This window comes from Megascapheus bottae, chromosome 7, assembly GCF_031878675.1.
Source record: "Megascapheus bottae isolate mThoBot1 chromosome 7, mThoBot2.hap1, whole genome shotgun sequence".
In the NCBI taxonomy this organism is placed as follows: Eukaryota; Metazoa; Chordata; class Mammalia; order Rodentia; family Geomyidae; genus Megascapheus; species Megascapheus bottae.
In genome coordinates, this window is record NC_143515.1 from 76,542,424 (window position 1) to 76,562,447 (window position 20,024).

The window sequence follows — 20,024 nt, forward strand, 5'->3', positions numbered from 1 at the left end:
GAAACTGCTACACGATAGATTTGGAGAGACACTGGAATTCATAGGCACAGGCAAAAAATTCCTGAACAGAATCCCAGGGTCACACAGATTGGAGAGAGACTCAATAAACGGGACTACCTAAAAATAAAAAAGCTTCTGCACAGATAAAAGCATAGCTACTAAAATAGAAAGGCAACCAACCAACTGGGAAAAGATATTTATATGTAATACATCAGAAAATTGCTTAATATCCAGTATCTACAGGGAACTCAAGAAACTAATCCCCCCCCAAACCCAACAAACCAATCACTAAATAGGCAAAGGAACTAAAGAGAGACATCAAAAAAAGGGTTAAAATGGCAGAAAAGCATATAAGAAAATGCTCATCATCCCAACAAGAATGGCCAAGATTTTGAACTCAGACAATGACAGATGCTGGCGGGGTTGTGGAGTAAATGGAACCCTACTGCACTTCTAGTGGGATTGTAAACTAGTTCAGCCACTCTGGAAAGCAGTGTGGAGGGTTCTTAAAGAACTGAAAATTGACCTTCCCTGTGATCCTGCCATACCACTTCTGGGCATCTAACTTGAACATCATAACCCAAGATATGATAAGACACCTGATCAGCTATGTTCATCTCTGCACTATTCACAATAGCCAGGGGATGGAAACAATCCAGATGCCTTACTGCCGATGAATGGATACAGAAAATGTGTGTGTGTGTGTGTGTGTGTGTGTGTGTGTGTGTGTGTGTGTGTGTGAGAGAGAGAGAGAGAGAGAGAGAGAGAGAGAGAATGGAATCCTACATAGCCAATAGACAAGATAAAATAATAGCATTCACGGGGAAGTGGATGAATGTAGAGCGAATCCTGTTGGGAGGACTGTTGTTCTTAATGTACAATGATATTTCTCATCTCTTTTGTTGTCCTTTGGTTATCTCATATTGTTACAGTATCTTACCTTGTTATCTGATATATTGAATATATGTTTATTTGTTTATTTGAAACAGGATAGGAAAGGGGGGAAACAATATGAGAGGGGTCATGGTGGAGGGAAATGAGGACAAAAAACATGAGAAGGGGTAGCAATGATTGTTAAGTAATGCACCTTCTATCTGGTGAATATAATGTAACTCTTCTATTAATTACAATAAAATAATCAAAGGACCAAAAGGTGCATGGTATCCTTAATATGTGGCTATTAGATCCAAATAGTACAAGAGCGAGGATTCAACATTTGCATACCCAATGCTATGCACATGGTATGCACAACTACATAGACATAAAAATTTATGACTCTATAGGCATAATGTTTTATTACATAGATTAATGTGTATCTATGACATACAAATCCTCAGCCTAATTTTAACTATGTTCTAAAATCTAAGTGCCAGTGATTATATATAGAGATTCTCTTCTTCAATACTTCTTTGTTATACACATCAATTGATATATGATGAAATTATCAATGTTAATAAATTCTGTAATAAAAAAGAAATATCAAAATGTATAAGAATAAAAAGGGCCACAAAAATTAAAAAACTAAATATGTCTATGAAGAAAATTGACCCTCAAATTTATGCCTAATATCTACCATCTAGAAGATGTTGTGAAGATTTTTTCCAATTTATTTTATTGTTGTTTTAGAAGTCATACATAGAGAGGTAACCTTTACATGCATAGGGAAGTGAGTACATATCCTTTTACATAGTGTCATCTCTTCCCTCATTCTCTTCCATTCCCTCTTTTCTATCTCCACCCATGAGTTGCATGTATATGTCTAGTTAGATTTTTCTCTGAGCACTTCAATTTATTCTACAGAATTAAAGTATTTCAAGAAGAAGACACACAGAACAATTTCTTTATCTCTATTAAATTTTATTAAATTTAGTATTCAGCAGCACTATTCTGTTTTCATATATTTTTATTGTAATAATAGAAGGGTTAGAAAATAGTCACCAGACAGAAGATGCATTACTTCACAAACATTGATACCCTTTCTCATGTCTTAGTCCTCATTTCCTTCCACCCACCCCCGCCCCTCATCTTGTTTTCACCCCTTCCCTATCCAATTTCAAATAACCAAATATGCACATACACAACATAGCAGATAACAAGGTGAAATACTGTAACTATATGAGATAACCAAGAATAGAAAAAGAGATTAGAGATAACATAGTACATAAAGGACAACAATCACTCATTATATGGCTTTTGTTTCTGTATCCTGGAGGTCCTTTCATTTAGCATCATACTATATGGCCTAATGTATCTAGGTTTTGCTCTATTGTAAATCTCTGCTAGGATAGCCCAAGGTTTCTACTGATTATGACAAATGAGAGAAACCATTGAGCCTATGTTCCTCTGAGTCTGACTTATTTGGCTTAATATGATTTTTTCCAAGTCTTTCCATTTCCTTACAAATGGGGTGAAGTTGTTCTTTTTGATAGCAGCATAGAGTTCCCTTGTGTATAAGTACCACATCTTGTTGATCTACTCATCAAATGAGGGGCATCTGGGTTGGTTCCATATCTTTGTTATGGTAAATAATGCTGCAATGAACATCGTTGTGCTAGTGGATTTAGTATGCCCTAGTTTCTGGATGGTTGGGTAAATGCCTAGTAGTGGAATTGCTGGATCATAGGGGAGCTCTATGTTTAGTCTTATGAGGAACTGCCATACTGCTTTTCATAGTGGTTGAACGAGTTTGCACTCCCACCAACTGTGTAGGAGTGATCCCTCCTGGCTGCATCCCCTCCAGCATCTGTTGTTATTAGTTTTCTTGATCCTGGCCATTCTAACTGGAGTGAGGTAGAATCTTAGAGTTGTTTTGATTTGCATTTCTTTTATGGCCAGAGATGTCAAGAATTTCTTCATGTGTCTATAGGCCATTCTTATTTCTTCTTCAGAGAAGACTCTCTTTAAATCTTTGGCCTGCCTTTTAATGGGATGGTTGTGTTTTTGGAGATTAGTTTTGGAGTGATTCAATTTTTTGAGCTGTTGATATATTTTAGATATGAGGCCTTTGTCTGTTGTATGGTTATTGAAGATCTTCTCCCACTCTGTAGGCTTTCTAGTTAATTTGCTAGTTATGTCTTTTTCCATACAGAAGCTCTGCAGTTTAGTGCAGTCCCATTTATCCAGACTCTCTGATTTGTTGTGTTTCTGGGTCCTCATTAAGAAAGTTTGGACCTGTGCCAAGGAGACCTTGTGTATCTCCTATTTTTTCTTGTAAAGTTTTCAGTATATTTGCTTTTAACTCGAGGTCTTTGATCCATTTGGATAACCCTGGTTCAGGGTGACAAAGAAGGATCCAAGTTTAGTTTTCTGCAGGTGCTTAACCAGTTCTCAGCAGCACTATTTTTAAACTTTAGTCATACTTTTGCATATTCATTGAGCAAAACTTAGTTAATTTTAACAAGTATTATGTGTCTAAAGTTAGGCCCCTACTTCTCCTATGTAACAAATTACCACCAATAATTACTGGTATTCTATCAGTAGGTATCAACATCTAATACTCAAGATCCACTTTATATATTTCTGTATCATCTCATATTTGGAGATCTCTTTCCCTTTATATTACACATAAAAATCTGTCTTTCCACTTTTTAACATTATGTAACCTTGGCATGTCTTTTTTACTTTGTATGTATGTATATGTGTGTCTGTGTATTACAACCTAAGCATAGAAACATATTATTTTTCTATTCGATTCAAAGTTTTAAGAGAATGCTTTGTAGGTATTTATTAGATTAACATTTTATGAGACTGACATGTTGCCTGCTACACTAAGGAGGCAGATTATATTAACATTTTAAACAAGTCTGTGATCTAAATTTAATTTAATATTATTCCTTTTATTCCTTATTTAGGTCTATCCATTTTCTCATTTGGCATTTTTCCATAAAGTTCTCATTTATATTAATTTATGAATTAGTTTCATCTTTTAAAAAATATCAACTAAGTGTCTCCTGGAGATTGTGGAATATGAATGGAGGTTTAAATTATAAAAGTTGCTTTGAAATTCACAAATCTACAAAGAACAACTTGATAAAAATGGCATAAGAAATGTTAAAGATATGCATATACATAATTTAGTTTGATTATAACAAACCACAGTAGACTATACCAGTCTACAAATAGGTGAATCCACTACAATAAAGAATAAGGGAATGAGAGCCGCCCAATCAGTTTGCTGCTTCTTTGTTCTAATACCAACACAACCCAGCACAGTCAGAAAAATGAACTGAGGTTTCCTTTCTTCTATGGAAAAATGTTCCCCAAACATATGCCATATCTCCTTTCAGACTGTGTCCAAACAGAGGGGGCAAATACGCACCATCCTGAAGTTTCTATGGTTACTAATGTTTGTATTCTACCAGCTGAATGGTAGCTTGTATAAAGACTTCAAGAGAAGTTTGCTCATTAAGCCAGCTACCATATAAAACTGAAAAGTATACCTCCCACACAAATGTCCAAATGAGAATTCTAAAACACACAAAATGGGAAAAGGTGAACATGTTATCTCTGTTCTAAAAATTTCTAACTCTTCAATAACAAAATCCAAAGATATTGACATGGCTGAAGCATAATAAATTCAAGTCACATGAAAACAATCAATATCTTTTGTCTTCAAAGAGGTAACAATTAGAGAGGAATAAATTAATGAAATCTGTCCAAGACTTTGATAGAGATTCCAAGGGGAAAAGAATGCAATCCATGACCAATGATCATGTTTTAAGCAATCCTATGTACAGATCAGGAAGAACAGTATGCACAATGACATGCCCAAGACTAATTAATACCACAAAATAAAAAAACAAGAAATATTACAATGGAACTCATCAACTCAATAAACTATAAAACATGTGAGACAAATTAAAAAGGAAGAAAAGAATGCAACTAGAAAAAAACTACAGGACTTAACACATGACACTTACTAGTGCCTTGAAAATATTTCAACTCTGATATTAAAAAATGCGGTCTCTGATTGGATCTGTAATCAATATGCAAGTAAGTGTTTCTTCCAGAAAAACAATTCGCTGGAAAAGACAAAGACAGGCTAAAAGACAAGCAGGGAAATGTTCACAGGAAAATTAAATGTGAGATCAAGATGTAGTAATGGGGGGAAGGAAGATGGCGCCAAGACAATAGGGACGCTGCCTAGCTCTCTCTGACAAAAAGAGAACCAGGGAGTCCCACGAGCCAACTACCTAAAGAAATCCATAACAACAAACTCAAAAAGCAACGGAGAAGGACTCAAACCGGAAAAGAAATCCAGATAAAGCTTACATCCAACTTTCTCAAAGAATTCGGAACTCGAGGACCCCTCCCCCACCTCTCGCCCGCCGGATCCAACCCTCTAAAGCCGCAGAAAGCCGCAGAAAGTGGCAGCTGGCGCCGGACCAAGCCGCGAAAAGCGGCTTGAGAGGGTGCCGGCTCCACGCTGGGAAAGCGGCGGCAGGCGCTGGATCTAATCCACGAAAAGCGGCGGCAGTGGAGGGCGTCAGGCTGGGAGCCCAATGGCTGCAGAAACCAGCACAGAACCGGGCCAGCGAACGGCGGAAGCAGCGGAACCCAGACGCGGAACCAGAACAGCAAGCAGCGAAACCCAGACGCAGAACACAGGCGACGGCGGAGACCCGAGGGGAGTGAAAGATTTCCCACCACCGTGGAGCACCTGCAAACAGACGCAGAGGCGTGAGTAATACAGCGCGTCCCCAAACACATCGGGAAAGCAGAGCAGGTGACAAGCAATAGAACTTAACTCAGACCCCAACACCCTGCCGGAGAAAGACTGGCGGGAGCAGGGGGGCAAGGAATTTAGAATCCTGTCCCTCCCCTCAACAGCCCCCCTCCCTCAGGCCATTGACTGGAGATTGACAGGCGGGCTACCCATAAGACCCAGCACCCCACCAAGGGAGGCGGGGCTGTCCCAACTCCCACCCGCCCAACGGGCTCAACCCCCACCCTCTGACTGGAGACTGACAAGCGGGCGGACCCTAAGACCCAGCACCCCACCAGGGGAGGCGGAGCTGTCCCAGCTCCCACCCGCCCACCAGGATCCTCTCCCAGGCCACTGGATCTGGAGAGTGGGGGGCGTTGGGACGCTGCCTTACAACAGTGGGTAGGGGGTGTGGGAAAATAGGAGCCAGAATCTGCCCCCCCTCAATTCCTGAGCGGGGCATCCTCCAGCTGGGAATCCTGAGCAAGACACCACCGAGGGGCCCCCCCACAGTCACAGACTCTGACAAAGCAGTGAAAACACAGCAGGGATCTGAAGGGCCTACCAGCAGCCAAGCTCCCCTTCTGAGAACCAAAAAGGCGCGGCTCCGCCCTTGGAGCCCACGCCCCCAGCTGGGCCCCGCCCCTGGAAACAGAGGGGTCTCCTTCGGGTCCTGGTGAGAGCCCCTGAAACTCTCAATCCCCAGACCCTTGGCTTGGGGCCGCCCCTGGAAGCAGCACAGGAAAACGTCTGCCAACCGCGCTCAGGCAGAAGCTCGCAGATCCATCCCATGGTCCACGGTGAGGCCACTAGTTGGGCTAAGAGCTAGTCACACAGCAACACATAAGTTTTATTCTAATACTTCCCAAACTTTGTACTCAAATATGCTACCTACTTACCCCCTGACCTCTCTCATTCTATTTTTCTATCTCTGGACCTCTGCTCGTCTTTCAACCCTTATACTGCATGGACCTACACCTGATGGCTGTTGAGCAACACTGTATATCTAGGTGTTTAATTATTCTCTAGGCTCAGAGGGACTTAAAGACAATAGAGATTGGATTGAGAGGCTTATTGTTTTGGGTATAAATCGCTTATCAGTGGATTATTAGACTGGTCGGTAACTGCACAAAAAGAAAGAGTGATAACACCAATCAAAACTTGTGAACATCTAGAGTCTGACAGCTACAGAGGTCTAGGTTGGTTATATCTGAAAAACTATAATCGTGTTTAGTATTAATCTTGCTCCCATTTTCAAATGGGCAGAACAAGAAACTCAAGAAAAATGTCAAATCAAGAAACAACATCCCCCACCCCCTCACCCAATGTAAACAGCCAATGGAACAGTCACTGGCAAACCTAGAGGAGAGTCTTCCAAGTGCTATACAAATGCAATTGACAAATATCATTAATGACAAATGTGAAAATATAAAGAAAGAGATAAGGGAGGAAGCCATAGCTGAACAAGAGGAAACCATAAACAAGGTGATAAGTGAAAAAGAAGAAGCCATAAAGGAGGCCATAATAAAGGTTTTTCAAAGAAAGATGGATGAATTCATAGAATCCACAAATAAAAAGGTGACCGAACTACAGCAAATGTTCAAAGAAAATAAAGCTACTGAGCTAAAACCACTCAAATGGAAATGAAGGAGCTAAAGAAATCCATACATGATCTAAAAGAAGAGGTACAAGGCATCAAAAATGAGCAATTAGAAGCAAGGGAGATGAAAAATAAAGTAGATAGCTTTGATAGCAGGTTAGACAATGCAGAGGAGAGAATTTCCGGGGCTGAAGATAATTTAGTTATTATAGAGAAAGAACAGAAAATGAGTCAATCCAAATCTAGGAAAAATGAGAGAGCGCTTCAGGAGGTCCAAGATACAATTAGGAAGCCTAATTTAAGGGTAATTGGTATTGAGGAGGGCGTGGAGAAAGAGGTCAATGGTATTGGAAATATACTCCAGGGAATCATCTCAGAGAATTTCCCAAATATCCAGAAGGGCAGGCCCATCCAGATACAAGAAGCTTTTAGAACCCCAAACAGACCTGACCAGAAAAGAACATCCCACTGCCACATCTTAATCTGAACTGGATCAATAGAAACCAAAGAAAGGATCCTAAAGGCAGCCAGGGAAAAGGGATCAATAACCTATAAAGGAAAACCAATCAGAATAACCCCAGATTTCTCAGCAGAGACCATGCAAGCAAGAAGTGACTGGGAGCATATATGTCATGCCCTTAAGTCAAATAACTACCAACCAAGAATACTGTACCCAGCTAAGCTCTCATTCATAACTGAGGGAACAATAAAAACATTCCATTCCAGGGAAAAGCTGCAACAATATGTCACAACAAAACCAACACTACAGAGAATTCTGAAAGATGTTCTATACATAGAAAACCAAAATAAATGCAATATAGGGAAAGAAATGGCACCTAAACAGCATACCACCTAAGGACCACAAGAACTGTCAAGACACAGGCCCAAATAAAAGCTTTTAAAAATGGTAGGAACTAATAAATATCTCTCAATCCTAACTCTCAATATCAATGGACTTAACTCTCCAATTAAACGGCATAGGCTGTCTAGTTGGATCAAAAAGCAAGAGCCATCGTTCTGCTGTCTTCAAGAGACACATCTTACCCAAAAACACAATCATCTTTTGAAAGTGAGAGGTTGGAATAAACTCTATCAAGCTAACGGCCCCCATAAACAGGCTGGAGTTGCCATCCTCATATCAGATAAAATAGACTTCAAACTAAAATTAGTAAGAAAAGACAAAGAAGGTTACTACATACTACAAAAGGGATCTTTCCTCCAGGAAGACATAATGATCCTAAATATTTACACACCCAATCCCGGAGCTCCAAACTTCATCAAGCAAACTTTACTTACACTGAAACCATACATAGATTGAAATACAGTAATTGTCGGTGACTTTAACACACCACTTTCACCTATGGACAGATCAACAAGGCAAAAACTCAACAGAGAAACCTTAGAACTGAACAACTATATAGACCAACTAGATCTAACAGACATCTGCAGAATATTCCACCCAGCAACAACACAATATACGTTTTTCTCAGCAGCACATGGAACATTTTCCAAAATAGATCACATCTTAGGCCATAAAACAAACCTGGACAGATTCAGAAACATTGAAATTATTCCATGCACACCGTCAGACCACAAAGGCATCAAACTGGAACTGAACACACATCTCCACCAACGAAAACCGTGTAACTCATGGAGACTGAACAACACATTGTTGAATCACCAATGGTTCATCAAAGAGATCAGAACAGAAATCCAACAGTTTATGAAATTTAACAGTAAGGAGCACGCAAAATACCAACTCCTTTGGGACACAGCAAAGGCAGTACTCAGAGGAAAATTTATAGCGCTGAGTGCCCACAACAACAAGTTGGAAAAATTGCAAACCAACAAGTTAATGTCTCACCTTAAGCTCCTGGAAAAAGAGCAACAAACCAACCCTAATCCTAGTAGAAGAAAGCAAATAATTAAAATCAAAGCACAATTAAATGATTTGGAATCCAAAAAAACTATAGAAAGAATCAACAAAACAAGGAGTTGGTTCTTTGAAAGAATTAACAAAATTGACAAGCCCTTAGCAAATCTTACCAAGAAAAGAAGAGAGCATATCAAAATAAACAAAATCACAGATGAAAATCGTAATATCACGACAGAAATTACCAAGATCCAGAATATCATGAGGGAATACTTCTCAAACCTTTATGCCAACAAATTTGAGAATCTAGATGAAATGGATGAATTCCTACCCAATATTAACATACCCACACTGAACCAAGAAGAACTAAGCCAACTCAACAGGCCTATTTCAAGCTCTGAAATAGAAATGGCAATTAGAGAACTTCCACCTAAGAAAAGCCCAGGGCCAGATGGATTCACAGCTGAATTCTATAAGGCCTTCAAAGCAGAGCTCACACCAATACTCCTCAAGCTCTTCAACGAAACTGAAAATGAAGGTTCCTTACCAAACTCATTCTATGAAGCCAGTATAACCCTCATCCCGAAACCAGACAGAGATTCATCAAAGAAAGAGAACTATAGACCTATGTCTTTGATGAACATCGATGCAAAACTTCTCAACAAAATACTGGCCAACCGTCTACAACAACTCATCAAAAAATGTATACACTATGATCAAACTGGATTCATCACAGGAAGGCAAAACTGGTTCAACATACGCAAATCAATTAGTATAATTCAACACATCAACAGGAGCAAGGACAAAAATCACATGATTGTCTCAATAGACGCGGAAAAGGCATTTGACAAGATCCAACACCCCTTTATGTTAAAAGCTCTGGAGAAAATAGGAATCCATGGAACTTTCCTCAATGTAATAAAGGCTGTGTATGAGAAACCTACTGCTAGCATTGCACTTAATGGTGAAAATCTAAAGCCATTCCCTCTAAAATCAGGAACAAGACAAGGATGCCCACTCTCTCCACTCCTCTTTAACATAGTACTAGAATTCCTAGCCAGTGCAATAAGGCAAGAAGCAAGCATAAAGTTATCCAAGTAGGGAAAGAGGAAATAAAACGATCCCTCTTTGCAGATGACATGATTCTGTATTTAAAGAATCCTATAGACTCTACTTCCAAGCTCCTTGAGCTGATTCAAAACTTTGGAAGAGTAGCAGGCTATAAAATCAACCCTCAAAAATCAACCGCCTTCCTTTACACCAACAGTGAGAGGAACGAGGCAATAATCAGGAAAGAAACTCCTTTCACAATAGCCTCAAAAAAAATAAAGTACCTAGGAATTAGCTTAACTAAGAATGTAAAGGACCTTTTTGACGAAAACATTAAAACCCTAAAAAAGGAAATTAAAGCAGAACTAAGGAAATGGAAAAACCTCCCATGCTCCTGGATTGGAAGAATCAACATTGTAAAAATGACAATCTTGCCAAGGGCTATCTACAAATTCAATGCAATACCAATCAACATGCCAATGTCATTCTTTAAAGAAATAGAAGAGGCAATCCAAAATTTCATATGGAATAATAAAAGACCCCGTATAGCAAAAACACTTCTTAGTAGAAATAACAGCACTGGAGGAATTTCAATTCCAAACTTTAGACTTTATTACAGAGCTATAATTCTCAAAACAGCTTGGTACTGGCACAGGAACAGGCCTGAAGGCCAATGGAATAGAACTGAGGACCCAGATATTAAACCACACACCTATGGCCACCTAATCTTTGACAAGGGAGCCAAAAAAATAGAATGGAAGAAAGACAGCCTCTTCAACAAGTTGTGCTGGCAGAACTGCTTAAGCACCTGCAGAAAACTAAAGCTGGATCCTTCTTTGTCACCTTGCACTAGAATTAACTCCAAATGGATCAAAGACCTGGAGGTAAAAGCTGACACACTGAAAACTCTACAGGAAGGAATAGGAGATACACTAGGCCTCCTTGGCACAGGTCGAAACTTTCTTAATAAGGACCAAGAATCACAACAAATCAGAGAAAGGCTGGATAAGTGGGACTGCATTAAACTGCAGAGCTTTTGTATGGCAAAGGACATAGCTAGTAAACTAATCAGGAAGCCTACAGAGTGGGAGAAGATCTTCACCAACCAAACAACGGACAAAGGCCTCATATCTAAAATATATCAACAACTCATAAAATTGAATCACTCCAAAACTAACCTCCAAAGTAACAACCATCCCATTAAAAAATGGGCCAAAGACTTAAAGAGAGTCTTCTCTGAAGAAGAAACAAAAATGGCCTATAGACACATGAAGAAATGCTCAACATCTCTGGTCATAAAAGAAATGCAAATCAAAACAACTCTAAGATTCCACCTCACTCCAGCTAGAATGGCCAGGATCAGGAAAACGAATGACAACAGATGCTGGAGGGGATGTGGCCAGGAGGGATCACTACTACACTGTTGGTGGGAGTGCAAACTCATTCAACCACTATGGAAAGCAGTGTGTCAGTGCCTCAAAAGGCTAAACATAGAACTCCCCTATGACCCAGCAATTCCACTACTTGGCATTTACCCAACCACCCAGAAACAAGGACATACTAAACCCACTAGCACAACAATGTTCATTGCAGCACTATTCACCATAGCAAAGATATGGAACCAACCTAGATGTCCCTCAGTTGATGAGTGGATTAACAAGTTGTGGTATTTGTACACAATGGAATTCTATGCTGCTGTCAGAAAGAATGACATCTCCCCATTTGTTAGGAAATGGAAAGACTTAGAAAAAATCATATTAAGTGAAGTAAGTCAGACTCAAAGGAACTTAGGCTCAATGGTTTCCCTCATTCATCACAATCAGCAGAAACTTTGGGCTCTACTAGCAGAGATTTGCAATAGAGCAAAATCTTGATACATAAGGACATATAATGTGAAGCTAATTGAAAGGACCTCCAGGATAGTGAAACAAAAGCCATATAATGAATGATTGTTGTCCTTAATGTACTATGTTGTCTCTCATCTCCTTTGCTGTCCCTTGGTTATATCATATTGGTAGTATCTCACTTTGTTATCTTATAAATTGAATTTATTTGTATTTGGATATTTGAAATTTGATAGGGAAGGGAGGAGAACCAAGACGGGTGAGGGGTGGGGGGGGGAGGGAAACGGGTACCAAGACATGTGAAAGGGTATCAATGTATGTGAATTAATGCACCTTCTATCTGGCAAATATCATGTAACCCTTTTACTAATTACAATAAAAAAAATAAAAAAAAGATGTAGTAATGATATTCGTATATCAGAGCAAATTTTAATTCCAACTTTGTCAAAAGAGATAAAGAAAGTCAATACTTAGAAAGAACTCAGCTCATTGAGATGACATAAAGATTACAAATGTACATACATACACAAAATATTGGTTAATATAAGTAAGAAGAGTACTGGTTCAAATCCCAGATGTGAAAGAGCTAATACACATCCTTACCAACCTCTAGATAATCGAAGATTAAAGCTGGAATAAATAAAATGGAAATGAAAGGGATAAAAATATCAGTATAACACTGTTGGTGGGAGTGCAAACTTGTTCAACCTCTATGGAAAGCAGTATAGCAATTCCTCAAAAGACTAAACAGAAAGTCCCCCATGACCCAGCAATTCCACTACTTGGCATTTACCCAATCATCCAGAAACAAGGACATACTAAATCCACTAGCGCAACGATGTTCATTGCAGCATTATTTACCATAGAAACTGAGCACATTGACTATCCAAACACCACCTCACATACGGAAAGGAGGAAGAAATTGACACTAAAATTATTTATGATCATGAAGGCAATGGAATAGTTCTTAAGGCTGATACCACTGAGAAAGGATCCACAGAAAAGAAGAAAATTGAACTTGACTCTACAGAACATAAAGGAAAAAAAATAATCCAGATGTTCTTGCCATGGGCGGGATGTAACTCATAGCAAACAGAAGAAAACTGTTTCTGAATATAACACCGCATAAAATATGCATCAAAAAATATTCTAGTGACAAATTTTCCCAAATGTCTTACTTCCACAGGACGTATGCTTGTCTAGACTAGTGAGAAGTACTTTAAATTGTGGATCAGTTTCATTCCATGCCAGAATTAAAAACATTGGGAATTTAATTACTCCAAAGTGACTCCTGCTTCCTCTTTTGTTTCTTCTCTTGCCCTTGAAGCTGACGCAAAAGTGAGATATGCCCTCTTGCAGGGATTGCAGCTATCAGCGTCCCTAATGTCAGATCTGGCAGCAAAACAGAAAGCTATCCTGTCTGTGGTGGACAAAGATCTCCCAGGCATGAAAGACAAATACCATGCACACATTCCCAACATCAGCAGGATCATAAAATGCAGAAATGGGGTAGAACTACACAGACTTCAATGTGGGTATAGTTTTTAAATTGGATCTCATTTCTAGAAGCACCATGACCTTCAGCCACAGTTACTTAATGTCCCTGAGTACGCGATTCTAGTCTGGAAGCTAGGGATAATTTTGTACTCTGTGATTCCATGAGAATACTGTAAAGGCACTATGAATGAACTCAGATCGAAGTATTTCCCCATCTAAATTCACAGAATAGAAAGGCATATCATCATTCCATTTTATAACTTGCAGTTCACTTAAGATATTCAAGCATATTCTGTCAACAGGACAGTTTTATTTCTTTCAGATATAATAGTAATTCTAGCATAAAGAAAAAAATAAACTTCAGGAAAAAAACAGCCATGTACCTGTAAATTTATATACATGGTTCAAAGAAAAGATACCAAATTAAATTTACTAGCTCTGCTGTACCCTCCCTCATATTTGGGATCAAATCAAGGCCCTGCATCTCTTTGGAGAGTGTTGTATTGCTGAGATAAACCCACAACACAAATGCATTAGAATGTAGTTCAAGAGAATAGCAATGCATGAATTAGGTATCATTCAGAGCTACTCCTGGAAACATGAAGTGACACAGGTCCTCCCAGAAATATGGAGAGGAAGCATTTAGAGATGAATAATGGAGATAACATGCAGAATGAACTAGATTGGCTGACTGTTCACCATCATCAGGGAATGATAATGAGATATTTGCCTTAGGTGGCCAAAGTCTGATCAAATAGCTGAAAAATCAGCTGCTGAGATGGACTGAGACACAGCGATGTGTTCCAAAAAGCACTGACTATATACTATGTACATATTAAGCTAGGCTAGAGTTCACTACCTAGGAACCTATGACATAGAGGCAACTTGAAGGCAAACCATATACAATACTTTGTAGTTACTCCTTCACCAACTATATATAAGCCAAATAGAAACAGGTCTTCAATTTAGAAAGGAATAGCTACATAGAAAAGAAACATTGAATGAGTCATTAGCAATATATTTATTCATTCATCAAGTGGTTAAGAAGTCTTGAGCGTAGGCCTGAGGAAAGCATGGCTGGATCTGAAATGTAGCTATTTTCTAGGAACTAAATATAAACCATGTCAGAAATATCAGGACAGGACTGTGATAAATGTCAGAAATTTGTAAGTGTGACGATGTTTAATTAGGAACATTGCAATGGTTCATAATAGTCTAAGAAATTTAGCCCTGTAGAATCAGCAAATAACGCATCAATGAATGGCAATCACGGTATGAACAAAGTATAACCAAAAAAAAAAGAGAATAATATTCTAGGTAAAACAGGATTCAGCAAAGAAACAAGCACACTGAAAGACTCAAAAGATCAGAAAGCAAGAGGAAATAGCAGTGCTCTGCAAAGCAGGAAACTTCAGGATATGGGAGAACTTGTTTTCTTCCTTCTTAGAGTTGTAATTTTCTAAGACTTTAATTACATGTTTTATTTTTCTGGAATTTTGAAGCCTAAAAATAACTTGCAAAGGCAGCTACAAAAAGCAATCAATCAAAACAACCTACTCTAACTTCAACATCCCCATGCAAAACTGAATGCCTCTAAATGTGCACTTTTTCATGTGTTTTTCATATGTAACTAAATAGTTCACAATAAAGTTAAGTAAAACCTTTTTTACTTGATGGTCAGCCATGAATTCTCAATGGTTATGAGTTCTCCAAAAAATATGTGTATCTAGGTGATAAGATACTCTGTTTGACTATTGAAGCTTCTTCTAGCAAAATCTACATTGTATAGAAAACTTCAGACTTGGCTTCCTCTGTTTTCTGTGGTTCTTCCCTTGTTCATCCATCCAATGAGAATTTAAACATGGAGAAATTTCTAACACATAAAATTTGCAAAATTGATCAATTATTATCTTTGTAATTCAATAAAAAGATTGTGACTTCATCTTCTTAATTCTCATAGGCTGGCCCTTGTTAAATTGTTACCTGCTGAAAGTCTAAGGATAACTACAGGTGAGGAACCAACACTGAGTAATATGGTATATATTGGATATATTTATACACACACACATTCACTTTAGTCTTTAATTCATTTAAATGTGTTTTAATGAAATCTGGGTCAATTACTATGGGTTACACACCTAGAGTCTAACTGGAGAGGGAACTTTATCTAATTCCTGAACAAACATTTAGCAACTGAATCTGTTAATTAAGAACTCTATCCACCCATAAATTCAATTCCCTGGTTTGTCAGAGTACTTCTTGGCTGAGTGACTTTCGGCTTCACTTGGTTTATCAAGAATTTTTCTTTTATTTATTGTGAGTAGAAGGTAGAAAAGGAAAATATAATAATAAAGTAGATGAAAGGTCTACTAATGGCAGTGGATTGTGAGCAGCTGGGAGGAGTTGGTGTCACGCAGGAAGAAAGCAGATAAGAGAACAGGAGGAGGAAACCCTACTCTCTTAGAAAATTCCTGAGAGTTAATACATTTACTGAGATTTACTGTGCAATGAGATATCTTTAACAAAATAGAGAAAACTATTTTAGCTGCCTAGAGCTCAACATAGAAAGTATATGTGACACTGTCTCATAAGAGACAAATATGTACGTGCTTATTCCCTCAAAGTTACAATGAGCAATCTTGACTTTGCTAATACTGTAAATACGTCTGATGAATTTCATTTTTTGTTTGTTTCTTTTTTTCCAGTCTTGGGGCTTGAACTCAGGGCCTTGGCACTGTTCCTAGCTTTCTCAAGGTTAGCATTCTATCACTTGAGCCAGAGCACCACTTGCAGCTTTTTCTGTGTATGTGGTACCCAGGAATTGAATTCAGAGCTTCATACATGCTAGGCAAGCACTCTATCACTAGGCCAAACTCCCAGTCCTCTAATGAGTTTTTATCACACAAAAGCTGCCGTGTACAAAATAATTCACTTTAGAGTTTCTGAAGCAGAAGCAGCTCTAGTCAGATCTCATCTACAGCATAGCATGATGGTTCTAACGTTCAGGACTTTTTTTGCTTTTCTAGAGAATTTGTGGTGGTCTTCACCTCCATAATCTATGAAAAGAGGCAGGAGACTGGCAAAAGACAGGGCTGGGTGATTTATTCATTTCTGGGAAAGCTATATGGAATTCTGCTTAAGGACTAATTCTTGGTTCAGCTAGACTAATTTCCTTGCACAAAATATCCTATATATCAGTTAACAGATAAGAAAATATTTATTCTCTAATGGCTTCTCTGTAATTATCCAGGTAGTCATCAGTTTTAAAATGATCCATAGAGTACAGTGAATTTTAGAATGTGGGAAAAGCTTGAAAACAGATTTAGTCCTATAGTCTACTCTCTATCATAAATCATGTTACATGTGAACCGTTACAACATCCATATCATCAGGCAGAACTGAGTTTTATTTCTTGTTGGTTTCCAATCTATACCTTAAGTCTAATGTAATTTAACTTAAGCAGTGCATTGTTGAATTTATTCTTTTTTTTTTTACAGTGCTATGGTTTGAACTCAGGGTTTTGTGCCTTCTTGGCAGGTTCTATGCTGCGTGAATCACAACTCCACCCAGTTTTGCTCTAGCTAGATTTAATGTAGAGTCTTGGATTTTTTTGCACAGGCAATTCTGGACCACTAACTTCCTATTATTATGCTTCTTATATAATATGCTTTCCACCATAGCTGAGATGACAAGAATACACCATCATGATCAGCTTATTTCTCTTGAGATGACAGCTCAGAAACGTTTCTTATTGGCCTGGCAGACAATGCTCATGTGGTCTTACCCTCCAGAGTAGTTGGAATAGCAGGTGTGTATTTTAGGTCCAGATTTTTGTTAAAATGTGGTCTCAAGAATATTTTGCCTAGATTGACCTCACCTCACCATCTGATCTCTCCCAAGGAGGTTGAGATACATGGAGAAACCACTGTCCTGAGTAATTAAAAAAATAAAATGGGAGTTATGTTCACATTTTTACTTACATTTTAAAATACAAGTGTTAATAAAAATAAAATTGTCTGGATGGGCGCAGTGGCTCACGCCTGTAATCCTAAATCCTCAGAAGGCTGAGATCTGAGGATCAAGGTTCAAAGCCAGCCATAGCACTAAAGAACAAGAGACTCTTATCTCCAATTAATCACTAGAAGATGTGAAGTGGGGCTTGGCTCAAGGGTAGGGCAGTAGCCTTGAACTGAAGTGCTCAGGGACAGCACCCAGGCCCAGAGTTCTAGCCCTATGATGCACTAAATAAATAAATAAATAAATATAAATAAGACTAAACATTAACAGCAATATTTGCATGAGTATTGAGATACTGGTCTCATGCTAAGACACTTTTATCACAATACTAGTACAATGAGGCAAATAATGCCATTATTAGAAAAAAGGGAATCGTTTGTTAAAGCTACTGAAAAGTCAGCTTAACTCTTCAGTGATGCATGCTTTGGATGAGCACTGACTGAAGTTTGTGGCTTTGGACATTTTACACCTGTATTTCCACATGAAGAAAAATGCATCCCTAGGACTTAGCCATAAACTGAATGAATGCTGCCAGTAGTCAAAATTCCAACTGAACAACTACCATGTTTAGAGAATTTCTTGGTGATTTCAACATCAGGAATACTTGTATGACACAAGTATAAGCCACCTCTTGAAATACTCATTTACTAAGTTTATTTCTCAGATTTTGGTGGATATAAAATTAACTTGGGAGCTTGTTCACCGTGCATATTCTTGATCTGGAGTCCTGGAAATAATTTTTTGCCATCCTGGGGCTTGAACCCAGGGCTTTGGCACTGTCCTTGAGCTTTCTCAAGGCTAGAGCTCTACCACTTGAACCACAGCACTACTTGCAGCTTTTTCTTTGTATGTGGTACCCAGGAAATGAATCCAGGGCTTCATACATGTTAGGCCACACTCATGGCCCCCACAGTCCTGGAACTAATTTAAAAGTTCTGGTATAATACATAAGAGAGCATACTCTATAAAAGGCCATATGGCAATTATATCAAATTGAGCTATAATACTTTATTTCAGGCAGATATTCTTTTTCCTACTCCTTTCTAGCATGTTCTGGGGAGTTAATTTTCCAACTTTAGGCCAAAAAAAAATCCCATGCATTTCTGGTGACTTTTAGAAGTATTATGATGCTGCTAAGTACTTTAGAAGCACATTTTTTTATAAAGTATGCTATAGTGACTAGATGAGATACTATGTTGGAAAACACTGTTGAAAACCTATAATATCTAAGTTAAACTCCTGGTGTGTATTTTCATACCCTTTTCTGTGTAACATTTATGGGAAACAAGACTGGACAGTAAAACATGACCTATAAGCAAGTATTATGAGATAATTCAAAATACTATTATAAAACAGTAAAATTGAAATTGACCTGCCACATGCCCGTATTGTGGGTGTGCATAAGGTATTAGGAAAAAATTTCTTCAGGTGGAGACACTGGCATTATCTATGCTGTGATTTCTTCCATCATGAAGTCCATAAAATTTTAGCACAATCGCCACTCTCTTTGATGCCTAAGATTTTATAATGTGCTATTTGTTTGCAAGTAGGTCAGAAACCAAGTTCTCAGCATTGGTCTTATATTTCTCCCAAGAGGCATGAAGGAAAGGACAGATCCTGACAAAATTCAAAGAATTTTGAGAGTACTTTGAACAGTCAATGGACAAAAAAAAAACTAGTGTCTGTTCACATAAAGAAACAAAATATCAAATGATTTTACTCCATGCAGCAAGCTTACAACTCAAGCCAAAGGCTGGGACATTTGCCTTGCAGAAAAAGAAGCCACAGGATACAAGAACCAGTGGCACCTGCTCCTAACGAACTGGATATATTTCACACTTGGAACTTTCAAGTTCAATGGTTCTGGGCAATTGTCAGTACATTTTTGTATTACAAATGGATATACAATTGTGACCAGGACAAGAAGCCACACTGTATTTCATTTACTGAATATTCTGAGCATTAAACACCAAAGTAATTGCACATGGCACAAGTCAGTATAGACAATGTGTTGCTTACAAGAGTCATACTTAAGAATGAGTTGTTGACTTGTAAAAAGAAAATCCCTACATAAACTGAAAGAACCATAGAATACCTATATTGGTACCAGCTAAGGAATATTTTATAGCAATGTAGCAAAAACTAAAATGAAACACGGATAAAGTGATCGCTTTACATTAGAAGCATGTAAATCATCTTGAGATGTGTGATGAATAGCAGTGACCTTAAAATGCATGAAGCAGAAAGAAAAATAACAGAGTGAACAAACAGATAACTCTCAAACTTCAAGTTGGAGATGAAGACAATTTTCTCAGTAAATGATGGAACAAGTAGACGGACAATCTCTAATGAAACAGGGTTCCTGATCGCAGCATCAGCCAACCAGACTTAATCTGTTGCTTACAGAATATGACAACAACTGAAAACAGAATGAGTCTT